Raw genomic sequence first — 16,361 nt, 5'->3', positions numbered from 1 at the left:
TAGTAGGGTGGGTCTCTGGGGAAGCTGAGCTCCAGGACACATTGGTGGGGTCTTCAATCCAGGGAAGCCTGGCCGGCATCCTGATGACACCTGGAACCTGGTGACTGAAAAGAGAGTTAACATACAAAGCCAAACAAATTGTTGAGCAATCATGGACCCAAAGCTTGGAAAAGTGGAGAGGAAGTATTAGGGAGGTACTCACTGCAAACTCTAGTGTACTTCTGCTTTCTTACTTTGGTGCCATACTCCAAACTCAGTCAATTTCTGCTTTGCGTTTCTACTTCTTTTTTTTTTTTTTTTACATGCATAACATTCCCCAGATTCCCATTTAACAATACAACCCCCACTATTTCATTCATCATTTTTCATGGACCTGTATTCTCCCCACCCACCCACCCACCCCTCTGCTTTCACTCTTTTCCTCAGCCGGACTGGAGAAGGGCTGGTGGGCATAGTGGGAGGCGGTCATTTTGCTAGCTCCACGTGACCTAAACCTTGTGCTCACACCTAATTCTGGGGCATCTGAACAAAGATTTGCGTTCCCACTCAACCATGAGTTTCTGGTTTCTTCTCTCTCCCCGACGCGCAACCTGACAGGAACAGTGCTGCAGGTGTCTCTCTTTCACTCTTTTATCTTTCCCTACCCTCTCAGTTTCTATCTATCTCACAAATAAATAAATAAAATACTTTAAAAAAATTGCTTGAATGTCCTCACACATGGCAGTGTCTCACTCACGGTAAGATAAGGCAAGGCAAAAGCCAGAATAATATATATTATATATGTATGTACACACACACACATGCACACATGATTAAGACAGAGAGAAATTTAGAGGAAAGGGAGAGGCAGAGAGGGTCCTAGTGCACTGTAACACATGTGTGTTCACTCAGCTGTGCTATTGCCCAGCCCCTTCAAGTATCTGTTATGACATAACATCAGAAATCACACACCATCATTTTTGCATATCCTATGGGTTATATAGGTCCACTCCATTCATTGTGAGAGAAACCAAATGAAGGTGTAAATACCAGGAGATGATAATTGCTGCATATTAGTCACTGGAGGGGTGACAGGGAGATAGGTCATTTAGTAGAGAACATACCTTTGTGTGTGTGTGTGTTTGAAATCCTGGTATTGCATGGGAGCAGTATAGGTGAATCCACAGGGTTTCTACTGATGGTGGGGTACTATGGTGGCTCTTTTCTCTTTCTCCTCTCCCTTAAAAAATTTATTTGACCTAGGTTCAAGTCCAGCTCTTACTGCATTGGAGGGAGCTTCAGTGCTGTGTCTTCTCTCTCTCCCTCCTCCCTCATTGTCCCTACCTCTCTCTATGTATTGCTGAAAAATTTATCCTGGGGGCTTGGCAGTGGCATACCTGGTTAAGTGCACATGTTACCATGTGCAAGGATTTAGGTTCAAGCCCCTGGTCCCCACCTGCAGGGGGTGGGGGGATGCTTCAAGAGCAGTGAAGCAGTGCTGCTTGTCTCTCTCTACCTATCAAACGAAATAAAGTTTTTCTTGTTTTTTTTTTCTTCTTTTTTTCCTCCAGGGTTATTGCTGGGGTTCAGTGCTGGCACTATGAATCCTCTGCTCCCGGTGGCCATTTTTTCCCATTTTATTGGTAGGACAGAGAGAAATTCGGGGGGGGGGGGTAGAAGGAGAGGGAGAGAGAAAGACAACTGCAGACTTGCTTCACCGCTTGTGAAGCAACACCCCCCCCCCCTCCCCGCCGGTGGGTTGGTATCTACAACCACCAGTTTGGGCTAATCTAGAATTCTATAGAAAAAAATGAAGTGCTGGAAAAGGAACAGAGAGCTAGATCAGGGAATATAGCAGCTCCCTAATATGGGGAAGGCTATAAATATTGTTGACTGTAAACCCCATCAATTTGATTTGGTCTGGGGCCCATATTCAGCTTAGGAGCCTATGTGACCTCTGCATCCCTGTAGATCTGAGCTCACATTTTGTGGTCATGAGCTTTTTGTTCATTTTCCAGCCATGACATCATCTCCCCAGAGAATAACTTGGATCCACCTGCATATCAGATTTCAGGCTCAGAGGGAAAAAAAAAAAAACTAGTATAGACACAGGCCCTTTGGAATATAACTAAAATATGCCTACTAGCTATCTACAAAATGGAGGACCCCCCCCAACTCTTCTTCTGCACTATTCTAGCCTTTAGGTCCATGATTGGTCCACAATTTGTTTGGTTTTATATGTTAACTCTCTTTTCAGCCACCAGGTTCCAGATGTTAGCAGGATGCGATCAGACTTCCCTGGACAGACAACCCCACCAATGTGTCCTGGAGCTTCCTTTCCCAGAGCCCCACCCTACTAGGGAAAGAGAGAGGCAGGCAGGGAGTATGGATCAACCTGTCAACGCCCATGTTCAGTGGGGAAGCAGTTACAGAAGCCAGACCTTCAACCTTCTGCATTTCACAATGACCTTGGGTCCATACTCTCAGAGGGATAAAGAATGGGAAAGCTATTAGGGGAGGGGATGGGATCTGGTGGTGGGAATTGCATTGAGTTGTACCCCTCTTTATCCTATGATTTTGTCAATGTTTCCTTTTTATAAATAAAAAAAAGAAAAAAAAAAAGAAAAAGAAAGTACTATGGGAATTCAATATCTAACTGTTGTCTAAGTTTGAACACCTCGAAATCATCCTCCAGTAGCTGTCTCTAACAACTTTCGAATAGAAAACAATTACTTTTACTTGTATGTCTGAGTCCTAAAAGGCCACAGGTTCAATCCTCAACACTACCAAAAACCAGAAGTAAGCAGTGCTCTGGTTTGCCTCACAAAAAGGAAGAAAGAGGGGGCTAGGTGGTGGCACACTTGGTTGAGCCAAGTTTGAACCCCATTCCCCACCAACAGGGGGAAAGCTTTGCAAGTGGTGAAATAGTGTTGCAGGTGTCTCTCTGTGTCTCTCCCTCTCTACCACCCCTTTCCCTATTGATTTCTGGCTGTTTCTATCAAATAAAGAAAGAAAGATAAAAAGGAAGAATGAGGAGAGCGAGGAAGAGGAGGACAAGGAGGAGGACTACAACATGTAGCAGTAGCCCAAAGGACTTGCCTGAAAGTGTTCCCAGGTTCAATCCTTGGTACCACCAGTAACCAGAGTTGAGCAGTGTTCTAGTTTTAAAAAGACAAAAACAGGGGAGTTGGGTTAAGCACATGCAAGGACCAGCCTAAGGAACCCGGTTGGAGCCCCCGGCTCCCCACCTGTAGGGGAGTCACTTCACAGGTGGTGAAGCAGGTCTGCAGGTGTCTCTTTTTCACCCCCTCTCTGTCTTCCCCTACTCTCTCCATTTCTCTCTGTCCTATCCAACAAAACTACATCAATAACGACAACAATAGTAGCTACAACAATAAAACAAGGGCAACAAAAGGGAATATAGTATCATTTTTTAAAAAAAGACAAAAACAGAAAAGAAAAAACTCTTGGTCAACTGCAATGAAGCCTAGGGAGGTAGCTCAGTGGTACAACACAGGATTTGCAAGTATGAAGTTATAAGTTTGCTCTCTGCAATTACAGAAGCCAGACCTTCTACCTTCTGCAACCCTCAATGACCCTGGGTCCATGCTCCCAGAGAGATAGAGAATGGGAAAGCTATCAGGGGAAGGGGTGGGTTATGGAGATTGGGTGGTGGGAATTGTGTGGAGTTGTACCCCTCCTACCCTATGGTTTTGTTAATTAATCCTTTCTTAAATAAAAAAAAATTTTTTAAAAAAGTTTGCTCTCTGGCACTAAATATGCCAGAGTGGTGCTCTGGTTCTCTCTCTCTCTCTCTAAATAGAATTTTGATTTGGAGAGATAGATCTACATTAGAGCACAGGATTTATCTGCCTGAAACCCCAGAGGTTCCCAGGTCCAATCCCCTAACACTACAATATGCCAGAGCTGATTGGCTTTCTTGTCTCATTCTCTTCCATAAACATAAATCTTTTTTTAAATATTTTATTTTATTTATTTATTCCCTTTTGTTGCCCTTGTTGTTTTATTGTTGTAGTTATTATTATTGTTGTCATTGTTGGATAGGACAGAGAGAAATGGAGAGAGGAGGGGAAGACAGAGAGGAGGAGAGAAAGATAGACACCTGCAGACCTGCTTCACCGCCTGTGAAGCGACTCCCCTGCAGGTGGGGAGCTGGGGTTCGAACCGGAATCCTTATGCCGGTCCTTGTGCTTTGCGCCACCTGCGCTTAACCCGCTGCGCTACAGCCTGACTCCCCATAAACATAAATCTTTACAGAATAATCTTCAAGCAAGATGTTGAGTGCATGTATGCTTATATGTATGTATCAACTGTAAATACACATCCACTTCTCCCTGATGCTTTAACTTTGCTTGATCTGGAAGGAAGCCTGCATCTTCACATACAAACATATAGCCCTGTATACTTTAGGACACATTTCAACTATTTTATACTCCATCCACTATGTTGCTATGTTCTTAGGTTGGCTTCCTCCACATCAGGAGGCCTGTGGCAGTCACAGTCTGTGTGATGTTTATTGGCTGGAAAAATATTTTTTGGTATTTCCTCAAAAACAAGAAAATATTTTGTTTTTGTCTTATTTGATAGAACATAGAGAAATTGAGGGAGGGGGGAGAGGGAGAGAGAAAGACAGACCTGCAGATCTGCTTCACTGCTTGTGTGAATCTTCCCCTTAGGAGGGTAGGGGTTTCAGGGAGGGGTCTTGAGCCTGGATCTTTGTGCATGATAATGTGTGTGTTCAACTGTGTGCCACCTCTCAGGCTGAAAACAAGAAAACCTTGTGATTCAGGATGTGATGCTATAAGTAATGTGTTAGATGTTCAAGCAGGAGGTCTTGAGTTCAATCCCTGGCATTGCATTTGCCAGAGGGATGTTCTGGTTCTTTCCTTTCTCATAAGTAAAATAAATGAAAAATAAACAAGAAAATACTTCCTCAAAGTGTTCAAACTAATAACTTTTTAATCTCTTTAGATTACAATGGAGTCACATTCGTGCCTTTTAACTAAATATTTGTGGAGATAATTTTGAAGACAGATTTATCTTTCAACTAGAGATGGTCTTAGAGGGGAGAGATGGGAATGCTAAGTCAATTCAGAGTCTTTTTGGAAAGAACATATGTGAAGGGGACCAGAGAGCAAGAAGACTCCCAGCTAGGGCTGCTTCTGCACTTAGACATTTAGTTTTTAGTATGGTAATTTACATATACCCACTTATCACTCACTTTAAGACTCTTTGAGGTAATATACATGCTGCTTTACATAGCCCAAGTATTTACTACTTTATTTGGACTTTAAACTTCCCAAAGAGAAAAAAAATTTTTTTTTTTTTGTTTTGTTACCACCAACATCATTGCTGGGGCTTAGTGCCTGGATGACAAACCCACTATCCCATTATTTTTTCTTTTTTAATTATCTTTTGATAGGACAGAGAGATAATGAGAGAGTAGGGGGAGGTAGAGAGGTGTTGTGCACGGGCCGCAGAGAAGAGAGAGGGGGTCCAGAGCGAAGAGGAAACACAAATCTTTATTTGCGCTGGCACCTCAGAGTTGGGTGCTAGAGAAGCAGGTTGGGCCACGTGGAAGTAGCGAAAATGGCTGCCTCACGCAGTAACCTTTCCTGCGTCTGAACACCGGAGTGAAGCGCTGGCAAGAGAGAGAGGTGCGGAAGAAGAAAGGCTTTTATAGGAGCAGCTTTCGCGAGAATGGGAAGGGGGAGGAGTAACCATAGCACTCCAGGATAGGATGATAACTCTCGTGAGAATGGGAGGGGGGAGGAGTAACCAAAGCACTTTGGATATTGCGGGGATAAAGACAATACCCTGAGGACATAACATGGCAGAACAGGCAACTCTCGCGGGAACTAGCAGTAGCCTGAGGAGACAACATGGCAGATGTGACTGCATCGGCATAATTTCCCAGCAGAGAGGGAGACAGCAAGAGACACCTGTAATACTGCTTCAATGTTTGTGAAGCTTCCCCCTTGTAAATTTTCTATAAGGGCTCGGGAGATAACATAATGATGATGCAAAAAGACTTTCATGCTTGAGACTCTGAAGCCCCAGGTTCAAGCTCCAGCAACACCATAAGCCAGAGTTGAGCAGTGCTCTGGCAAAAAAAAAGGAAATAAAAATAAATGCCCATAAAAGCAAGTTTTATAATTGTTCTCATTCTCTTTCAAATAGAAGAAATACTGTGTAGTGGGAGTCGGGCTGTAGCGCAGCGGGTTAAGCGCAGGTGGCGCAAAGCACAAGCACCTGGTTCGAGCCCCGGCTCCCCACCTGCAGGGGAGTCGCTTCACAAGTGGTGAAGCAGGTCTGCAGGTGTCTTTCTCTCTCCCTCTCTATCTTCCCCTCCTCTCTCCATTTCTCTCTGTCTTATCCAACAACAACGACAGCAATGATAACTACAACAATAAAACAAGGGCAACAAAAGGGAATAAATAAATAAAATAAATAAAAAAACACTGGGAGGTGACTGTACTTTAAAAAAAAAGAATAATACTATTAAAAAAAAAAGAAATACTGTGTAGTATCAAAGTCTTACAATTACATGCAAGAGAATCTAGACTTTTCTGAATTCCTGCCAGAACTATTTCTATGTTGTCTATATTACAAACAAAGAAACACAAACTAGTCCCTGGCCTCAGAAGTGTCACAGTGGATAAAACCTTGTACTTTCAAACATAAGGGCTCAAGTTTGATCCCTGGCATTGCATGTGTCAGAGTAATGCTCTGGTTCTCATTGTTCTCCTCTAAATAACAAATAAATAAATAAATAAAACTTTAAAAACAAAAAATCTACCTCTTGCGTTGAAGTATTCAAGTAGCTCATTTTACAGGTAAGTGTTATCATTCACCGTGGGTTTTTTCTTTTTCTTTTTTTTCTTTTGGTTTTGTTTTAACTCCCCCTTAAGTTAACTCTGACTCTGGTCATAAAATTATTTTTTTTTTACAGGTCATAATCTTCAGACTGATAGAGGATGTAAAATGTGAAGGTTATGAGTAAGAAAGCATGACAACTCTAAATAACAAGGTTATTCTTATCAAGAAGGTCAGAATTGACATCACAATGGAACTTGATTAGAATTTCAGAAGGAGTGTGTGTATTTTATTCCTGAATTTAATTTTTTCTCTTCAAATGGGCTGAAACAGTATAACTAAGCTGAAATTAAGAGAACATTAAGGGTGGGGACACCCACTATTAATTACAAAAAAAGAAAAAAAGAAATTAAGCTGAGCCCCTTGGGTAGGGGAGATAGCATAATGGTTATGCAAACAGACTCTCATGCCTGAGGGTCCTAAGTCCCAGGTTCAATCCCCCACACCACCATAAGCCAGAGCTGAGCAGTGCTCTGGTGTTTTTCTCTCTCTCTTTGCATCCCTCTCAAAAATAAAAATAAAGTATATTTAAAAAAAAGATGAGCCCCTTTAATTACAGCTAATTGCTTTTACAGTGTAGGGGTACTACACAATCTGGGACATTTAATTAATTAGTTAATTAATTAATGCCACCAAGGCTATTGCTGGAGTTTATTGCCTGCACAACTCAACTTCTCTTGGTTGCCATTTGTTTTTCTTCCCTCTAGATATGAGAAACAAAAGATAGATATAGAGGGAGGGAAACAGAGAAGGAGAAACAGCACAGCACTAATCCATGACTTGTGAAGCTTTTCCCTGAAGGTGCTCCCATGTGGTGGCCTAGCGCTCAAACACCGAGTCCGTGAACATCGCTTAGTGGGTGCTCTACCAGGTGAGGCACGTACTTGACCAGCAATCGGGGGAATTTTAAGCTAACCCTTGGAGTAAGTGAGACAGGCCTATCCATATACCACAAAGTCTACCTAGGATTTCACTCACCAAGCCTTCGCTTATTCTCTTAGGAGACAACATTAGGTCACCTCCCACTCTTATTCTCCCTGCATTTAATATGATGATTGGTGATTTATGACTTCATTTCTAGACATTAAGCAATTTAAAGTTAAGGACTGTTTTTTTTTTCATACTTTTACCAACTTGGTACCTACTATATATTGAGACTTAAGTATTTGTTGAATAAATAGGTCTTTTGGTATATAGGAATTAGTGATGAGGGTACAGAAGTAAGTCCTTGCTCTTGAAAACTTAACAAGTTCATCTTCCAGAAAGAGGGACACTTACTTAAAGGTAAATCAAATTCTTAAATTTTTTAAAAATATTTTTATTATCTTTATTTATTAGATAGAGATAGTCAGAAATCAAGAGGGAAGGAGAGATAGAGATAGGGAGATTGACACCTATAGCACTGCTTCACCACTTGTGAAGCTTTCCCCCTGCAGGTGGGGACTGGGGGCTCAAACCTAGGTCCTCGTACATTGCAGCATATGCACTCAACCAGGTGCGCCACCATTCGGCCCTCCAAATTAAAAAAATTATCTTTATTTATTGGTTAGAAACAGCCTGTAATCAAGGAGGTAGAGGGAAATAGAGAGGGATAGAGAAAGAGAGATTGTGCTTCACCACTTGAAAAGCTTTTCCCCCTGCAAGTGGGGACCAGGGGCTCGAACCCAGGTCCTTGCACATTGTAATATGTGCACTCAGCCAGGTGTACTACCCACCCCTTAATAAAATTCTTATTGACAAAATCCTATGAACAACTTTCCAAATTACTGAAAATGATTCCTCTTTGGACCCATTTCAATCCTACCAGCTAGCAAGGGACACACCACAGCCATGCTGGTGAACTCTCTCATCTCTGAATGGTGTCTGTGGCATGGCTTTCTCCTCAATATACTCAGTACTCCTTTAGTACGGTTATCTGATTATTTATTCTCTTGGGAAGTCATCTCACTGTATCTACTCTTCACCTTGTAAAAAAAAAAGTATTTATTTTACTGAGAGAGAAAACGAAAGAGCCAGAGCATCACTTTGGCACATGCTGGCTCCCTCTGGGTCCGCCTGTTTCCCCCATAGTTGGGAGACGGAGGTCAAAAGCGGCCCCAGGGGCCCTGGGGTAGCTCAGCATGCTAAGGGCAAAGTGCACAGAGAGACAGGACAGTCAGCTCTGGTGTTGGTTATTATGCCAGGCCCTCTGCATCACTTAACGCTGTGGTCTATTTACATAATCATTGTTTTGTCTGAGACCTGCCCTGCCTGCAGGGCATTGGTTTAATCCTCATTGGTTAGATGGAATTCGCACTCTTTTCCTTCTTTCCACCCACTCTCCTGCCCACTTCCTTTTCTGGCTGGCCACTTCTGCCTCGGAAGATATAAAGGCAGATTATTTTCTGATCAATAAACACATTGCATTGCGTTCCTGCTCAGCCATGAGTTCCTGGTTGTCTCTCTCTCCCAGCTGCGAAGCTAGCCCAGCATATTGGCACACCAACGTGGGGCCTAACCCGCCCATCCCCCAGATAAGTATACGCCGCTTGGCTACCCGTCCACCATGGGCTACCTTCTTCCTTATGAAGAGGTTTTCCAAACCCTGTACTCTTTTTTTCATGAGACAATTTCTCTGTCTCTGGAACATTTTGCTCTGGGCCACAACTTGTTTCTTCATGACCGTGATCATAGAGCTTGGGAGATGCGAGATTTCCCCTGGGACTTTCTGGACTTCCTCTCCCGTGTTTCCCTCGGAGAAGGATAACTCTAATTTGCAGAGCCTTCTCCAGTACCTTGGCAGTCCCCAAGAATGGAGACACGTGGTTAGTTCTACCCTCCTGATTCAATTCTTTCTTCTATGGGGAAATGTTTTTGGGGATGGGTGCCTGCAGCAATCCCACAGGAACAGTCAGAACCACCCTAGCTGGAATTTTGAGGCGCTTTTTGGACTAGGACGCCCTCCAGGAACTTATAATGTGACATAATGGGATCTAAATAATCTGGTTCAAAGTGCCACACACACAAAAAAAACCTCCCTACAGTTTCTCTATCTTCCCCCCTCATTCTCTCTGAATATCTTAAATTTTCTGTCTAACCCCTCTGCTTTCAGTTGTGTTTTTTGAGAGTGATTTGAATGACAGAATTTTTGTACGATCCATTTTGCTCTGAGTATTCTGAAACTTAATTCTTTATAAAAAAAAAAAAGCTGGACGTAGCCATGATTTCTGGAGACGTCCAGAAACAGTCCAAAAAGTCTGTTTTTTTCTCTTTTGATTTTTTATTCTATTTTATGTCTTGGTATAAATGTGAAACGTTTAATCTTGAAAACTGTATGAGTATGGGTGGGGTAGATAGCACAATGGTTATGCTAATGATTCTCATGCCTGAGGCTTCTGTTTACCTTTCCACATTTTATTGAGCTTAAAATATTTAAACAACCTTATAACCATACTAGAAAGGACTTCCAAAATTATAAAGGTACTTAAACCAATTATAATCAAGTTATCAATTATAGTAAACTTCTAATCTGCTACAAGTTTTGTTTCACAAGTAAGTGAATTACAGCTGTCAAGTCTTCACATGAAAAAGCATCTGCTCATATGGAATTCCCGGAAATACATTTGGACCCCTGTCCTCTGACATTGCCCCCCTCCCCCCACCCTGAAACCAATGATGTGACCTGACATGATCTAAAGAACCTGATTCACAGACTCCAAGGACAGAACTTTCCTACTGCCTTTCACCTGTCACTCACTCTCCCACCCACTCTCCTGCCCACTTCCTTTTCCAGCTGGCCACTTCCGCCTCAGAAGATATAAAGGCAGATTCTTTTCTGATCAATAAACACATTTCTTTTTTTAATTTAAATTATTCTTTTTTAAATATTTATTTTATTTATTTATTCCCTTTTGTTGCCCTTGTTGTTTTATTGTTGTAGTTATTATTGTTGTTGTCATTGTTGGATAGGACAGAGAGAAATGGAGAGAGGAGGGGAGACAGAGAGGAGGAGAGAAAGACAGACACCTGCAGACCTGCTTCACCACCTGTGAAGTGACTCCCCTGCAGGTGGGGAGCCGGGGTTCGAACCAGGATCCTTATGCCGGTCCTTGTGCTTTGTGCCACCTGCGCTTAACCCGCTGCGCTACAGCCCGACTCCCCAATAAACACATTTCATTGCGTTCCTGCTCAGCTACGAGAGTTCCTGGTTCCTCTCCCGCATCGCTGAGTAAGCAGCAGCCTAGGTTGGCTCTGGTTGAATTCTCTCCAACCCGAAGAGCACGTGCCTGGGAAGAAACACCCTCAAGCTAGCCCGGCACTCTGGGAAAAGCCTTGGAGGACAATTCATTTATTGAAAGAAAAAGCAGGTAGATATAGACCATAACTCGGGGGTGGGAGGAAGGTTTGGGATATCCATTAACCCAAACATAGAGCAACACAATGCATAGTTACATTTTTACCAACAGACTGTTTGATCATGAGCTTTATAATGTACATTTTTCCAGAGGTAAATTGCAGGCACTTTATTGCAGCAGGAGAGAGGGAAAGCTGAGCAATGTTTGCTGGGGTTTTAAAGTTAAAACAGTAACCCATGGATTTTAATCAAAGAAAGAAAGGGGGGAGGTGGCATGTGTAGAAAGGCACCCATGTCCAGGGGTCCAGCCATCATAAATTCCAGAGACGGGGGAACCTGCCTTTCTCTTGACCTGAAGGGAGAGTTGGGGGTCAACCTGCTCGATCTCATGCAAACAATGGTCTGGACTTTCCGGGACAGTGGGCCCATTCTCTAACAGGCACATGAGGTGTGAGGAATCAAACTTGGATTTCATGCATGTTAAGTCCAGCAATCAGCCTACTATACCTCTTCCTGGAGCAGACTTTTTGGATTTTTTTTTACATTTTTATTTACTTATTATTGGATAAAGACAGAGAGAAATTGAGAGGGGCGGAGGAGATAAAGATGGAGAGAGACACCTGCAGCCTTGCGTCACCACTTGTGAAGCTTTCTCCCTGCAGGTGGGGACCAGGGACTTGAACCTGGGTCCTTGTGCAATATAATGTGAGCACTCAGCCAGGTGTGTCACTGCCTGGCCCCACTCTTTGGCTTTTGAACTATCTTTAAAATTTTTTTTAAAATTTACTTTATTATTTATTACTGGAGACAGAAATTGAGATGGTAGAGAGGGAAAGAGAGACACCTGAAGCCCTGCTTCACCACTTGTAAAGCTTTCCCCCTGCAGGTGGGGACTAGGGGCTTGAACCTGGGTCCTTGCTCACTGTAGTGTGTGCATTTAACCAGGTACGACATTGCCTGGCCCCTGAACTATCTACCTATATCTATATCTAGTTTTTCATTTTTATTATCTTTATTTATTTATTGTATAGAAAGAACCAGAAATGGAGAGGGAAGGAGAAGAGATGGAAAGAAACAGAAACACTTGCAGCACAGATTCACTATTTGTGAAGCTTTCCTCTAGCAGGTGGGGACTGGGGGTTTGAACCTGAGTCCTCATGCATTATAACATGTGTGCTCAACTAGGTGCACCACCACTCAGTCCTGTTTTTATATATGTTTTATTAGTGATTTACAAGATTATAAGATAAAGGGGAATACTTCTACACCACTCCATCACCAAAGTTGTATCCCATTCCCTCCAAAAGAAACCATAATTCTCCCAAGATGAAATATATGGCTTGAATATATACATATGTATACATACATACACACATATAATTTTTTAAGTCCTTTCTTTTTTCCACTTCCATGCCTGGCACAAGTTGCTAAAACTCTGTTCTCATCTTTATTATCATTAGTTGTTAGGAAAAAAAAAAGTAACTAAGATATTAAATTGCAAGTCATTGGCTGCTGTGTCAGGACATGAGAAGAGGGAACCAAAAGTCCTGTTGACTAAAGACTTACTATGTGGTAGGAACTTTTTATTATTATTATTTTCTTTATTGGGGAATTAATGTTTTACATTCGACAGTAAATACAATAGTTTGTACATTACCCGTTTTCCATATAACAGTACAACCCACCAGAAAAGAACTAGAATTGTCCAAACAATCTTGATAAAAAAGAACAGAACCAGAGGCATCACATTCCCAGATCTCAAATTGTATTATAGAGCTATTGTCATCAAAACTGCCTGGTACTGTAACATGAATAGACATACTAACCAGTAGAATAGAATTGAGAGCCCAGAAGTAAGCCCTCACACCTATGGACATCTAATCTTTGACAATGGTGCCCAGACTATTGGGGAAAGCAGAGTCTCTTCAACAAATGGTGTTGGAAACAATGGGTTGAAACATGCAGAAGAATGAAACTGAACCACTATATTTTACCAAATACAAAAGTAAATTCCAAGTGGATCAAGGACTTGGATGTTAGACCACAAAGTATCAGATACTTAGAGGAAAATATTGGCAAAATTCTTTTCCGCATAAATTTTAAAGACATCGGGTGGGGGAAATAGCATAATGGTTATGCAAATAGTCTCTCATGCCTGAGTCTCCTAAGTCCCAGGTTCAATCCCCCGCACCACCATAAACCAGAGCTGAGCAGTGCTCTGGTGTTTCTCTCTGTCTCTGCATCTCTCTCAAAAATAAAATAAATTAAGAAAAAAAAATTTTAAACACAGGAGTCGGGCTGTAGTGCAGTGGGTTAAGCGCAGGTGGCGCAAAGCACAAGGACCGGCATAAGGATCCCGGTTCGAACCCCGGCTCCCCACCTGCTGGGGAGTCACTTCACAGGCGGTGAAGCAGGTCTGCAGGTGTCTATCTTTCTCTCCTCTCTGTCTTCCCCTCCTCTCTCCATTTCTCTCTGTCCTATCCAACAATGACAACAACAATAATAACTAAAACAATAAAACAACAAGGGCAACAAAAGGGAATAAATAAATAAAATAAATGTTAAAAAAAACATTAAAAAAATTTAAACACACTTTCAATGAAACGAATACAAGTACAAAGAAGACTAAGACAAGCATAAAACTATGGGACTACATAAAATTAAAAAGCTTCTGCACAGCTAAAGAAACTACTACCCAAACCAAGAGACCCTTCACAGAATGGGAGAAGATGCCATACATCAGACAAGAGGATAATAACCAGAATATATAAATATATAAAGAACTTGCAAATCTCAACAACAAGACAACAAATAACCCCATCCAAAAATGGGGGGAGGACATGGACAGAATATGCACCACAGAATACATCCAAAAGGCCAAGAAACACATGAAAAAATGCTCCAAGTCTATGATTGTCAGAGAAATGCAAATAAAGACAACAATGAGATACCACTTCACTCCTATGAGAATGTCATACATCAGAAAAGGTAGAGTTCCTCTCTCTTCACATCATCTTAAACACTGATCTTCTCGTTTTATTAATGGAACCCATTCTCACAGATGTGAGATGGAGTCTCAATATTGTTTTAATTTGCGTTTCTCTGGTGATGAGTGAATTGGAACATTTTTGCATAAGTTTTTAGGCCATGTGTATGTTTTATTTAGAGAATCATATATTCATATCTTCTGCCCACTTTTTAATTGGGTTGTTCTTTTTTCTTTTTGTTGAGTTGTATTAGTTCTTTTTAAAAAATATTTATTTTTTTATTCCCTTTTGTTGCTCTTGTTGTTTTATTGTTGTAGTTATTGTTGTCACTGTTGGATAGAACAGAGAGAAATGGAGAGAGGAGGGGAAGAGAAAGACACCTACAGACATGCTTGTGAAACATTTCTCCTGCAGGTGGGGAGCCGGTGGCTCAAACTGGGATCCTTACGCTGGCTGATCCTCAAGGCGCTTTTCATCACGTGCGCTTAACCCCCTGGCTTACCCCCTGACTTCTACACATTTTACATTTAACCACAGTATCCTTCTGGCTACTGTGCCTCAGTGACCTGTTCTTTTTCCTTCCTATTTCTGGGCTTAAGGATTAAGCCAGGAGCTGCTGCTTTTCAAGAGCTCTTGCTCTTTCTTGTTATTAGTGATTTAATAATGATCGATAAGACTGTGGGATAAAAGGAGTACAATTCCATACAATTCCCACCACCAGAATTTCACATCCCATCCCCTCCATTGGAAGCTTCCCTCCTTGTTCTTTATCCCTCTGGGAGCATGGACCCAGGATCATTGTGGGGTGCAGAAAGTGGAAGGTTTGGCTTCTGTAATTGCTTCTCCATTGGACATGGGTATTGACAGGTTGATCAACACTCCAAGCTTGTTTCTGTCTTTCCCTAGTGGGGCAGGGTTCTGGGGAGGTGGGGTTCCAGGACACACTGGTGAAGATGTCTGCTCAAGAAAGTCAGTTTGGCATCACGGTGGCATCTGGAGCTTGGTGGCTGGTGATTTGGTGGGTTCCGGAAGTCGTTCTAGTCCTGTCTTGTTGCGGTCCCAGGAGGTCTCCTTTGGTATTCTTACTTGACCCAGGAGAGGAGAGGAAATACAGCTCTGTTGTAATTATTGTTATTACTGATGTTGTTGTTGTTGGATAGGACAGAGAGAAATGGAGAGAGGAGGGGAAGACAGAGAGCAGGAGAGAAAGATAGACCTCCTTCACTGCCTGTGAAGTGACTCCCCTACAGGTGGGTAGCCAGGGGCTCGAACCAGGATTCTTACAGCAGTCCTTGCACGCAAATATCTTTTCTATGGGTTTGAGTTATCTATTTTCTGTTATGAGTGAAATTATCCCACAGTTGTCCTTCACTTCTGAACTGTCTTTCTATCTGGTATCTGAAGGCCTCTTTCATCCTAGATTAAAAAAAAAATTAAGGTTTTAAGCAGGGGGGAAAAGGGTAGGGGAGTTTGATACAATTGTCCTGATTTCAGCAGAGCACTTCTAGAGCAGATAGTGCCTGCATTGAAGGCATGAGGTTCCAAGTTTGATTGGCCACACTATATGTGCCATACTGATGCTTTAGTTCTTCGTTTTCTTTTTTAAAAATAAAAAAAAATTATTAATTTTCCCTTGTTGCCCTTGTTTTTCATTGTTGTTGTAGTTATTGTTATTGATGTCCTCCTTGTTAGATAGGACAGAGAGAAATGGAGAGAGGAGGGGAAGTTAGAGAGGGAGAGAGAAAGACAGACACCTGCAGACCTGCTTCACCGCCTGTGAAGTGACTTCCCTGCAGGTGGGGAGCTGGGGCTCGAACCGGGATCCTTATGCCGGTCCTTGGCTTTGCGCCATCTGCGCTTAACTCGCTGCGCTACCGCCCACCCCGATAGTTTATATCTTAAGGTTTTATATTATATTTTATTTAATATTTTTGGGCCAGGCGGTGGCCACGTGGTGAAGCGCACACACTACAGCGCACAAGAGCCCGGGTTCAAGCCCCAGTCCCCATCTGAGAGGGAAGATTCACGACTGGTGCAGCAGGGCCGCGGGTGTCTGCCTCTCCCTCCCACTCCCCTGCCGATGTCTCCCTGTCTCTGTCTAGTGAATAAAATATAAAAAGAGAACTCTTAACATCCACACACACGGAAGGTTCTTGTCCTGCGGA

At 42.4% G+C, this 16,361-nt stretch overlaps 1 protein-coding gene across 1 annotated transcript in view; it reads left to right on the top strand.

The window, feature by feature from the left end:
• MOB4 (MOB family member 4, phocein) overlaps nucleotides 1–16,361 on the top strand; it is a 78,084-nt gene that overhangs the window by 22,919 nt on the left and 38,804 nt on the right. The gene's annotated exons all lie outside the window — the stretch shown is intronic.

Source organism: Erinaceus europaeus, chromosome 7, assembly GCF_950295315.1.
Source record: "Erinaceus europaeus chromosome 7, mEriEur2.1, whole genome shotgun sequence".
Lineage (NCBI taxonomy): Eukaryota > Metazoa > Chordata > Mammalia > Eulipotyphla > Erinaceidae > Erinaceus > Erinaceus europaeus.
Note: the sequence above shows the minus strand (reverse complement) of the source record. Positions and strands in the feature narration are given on the sequence as shown.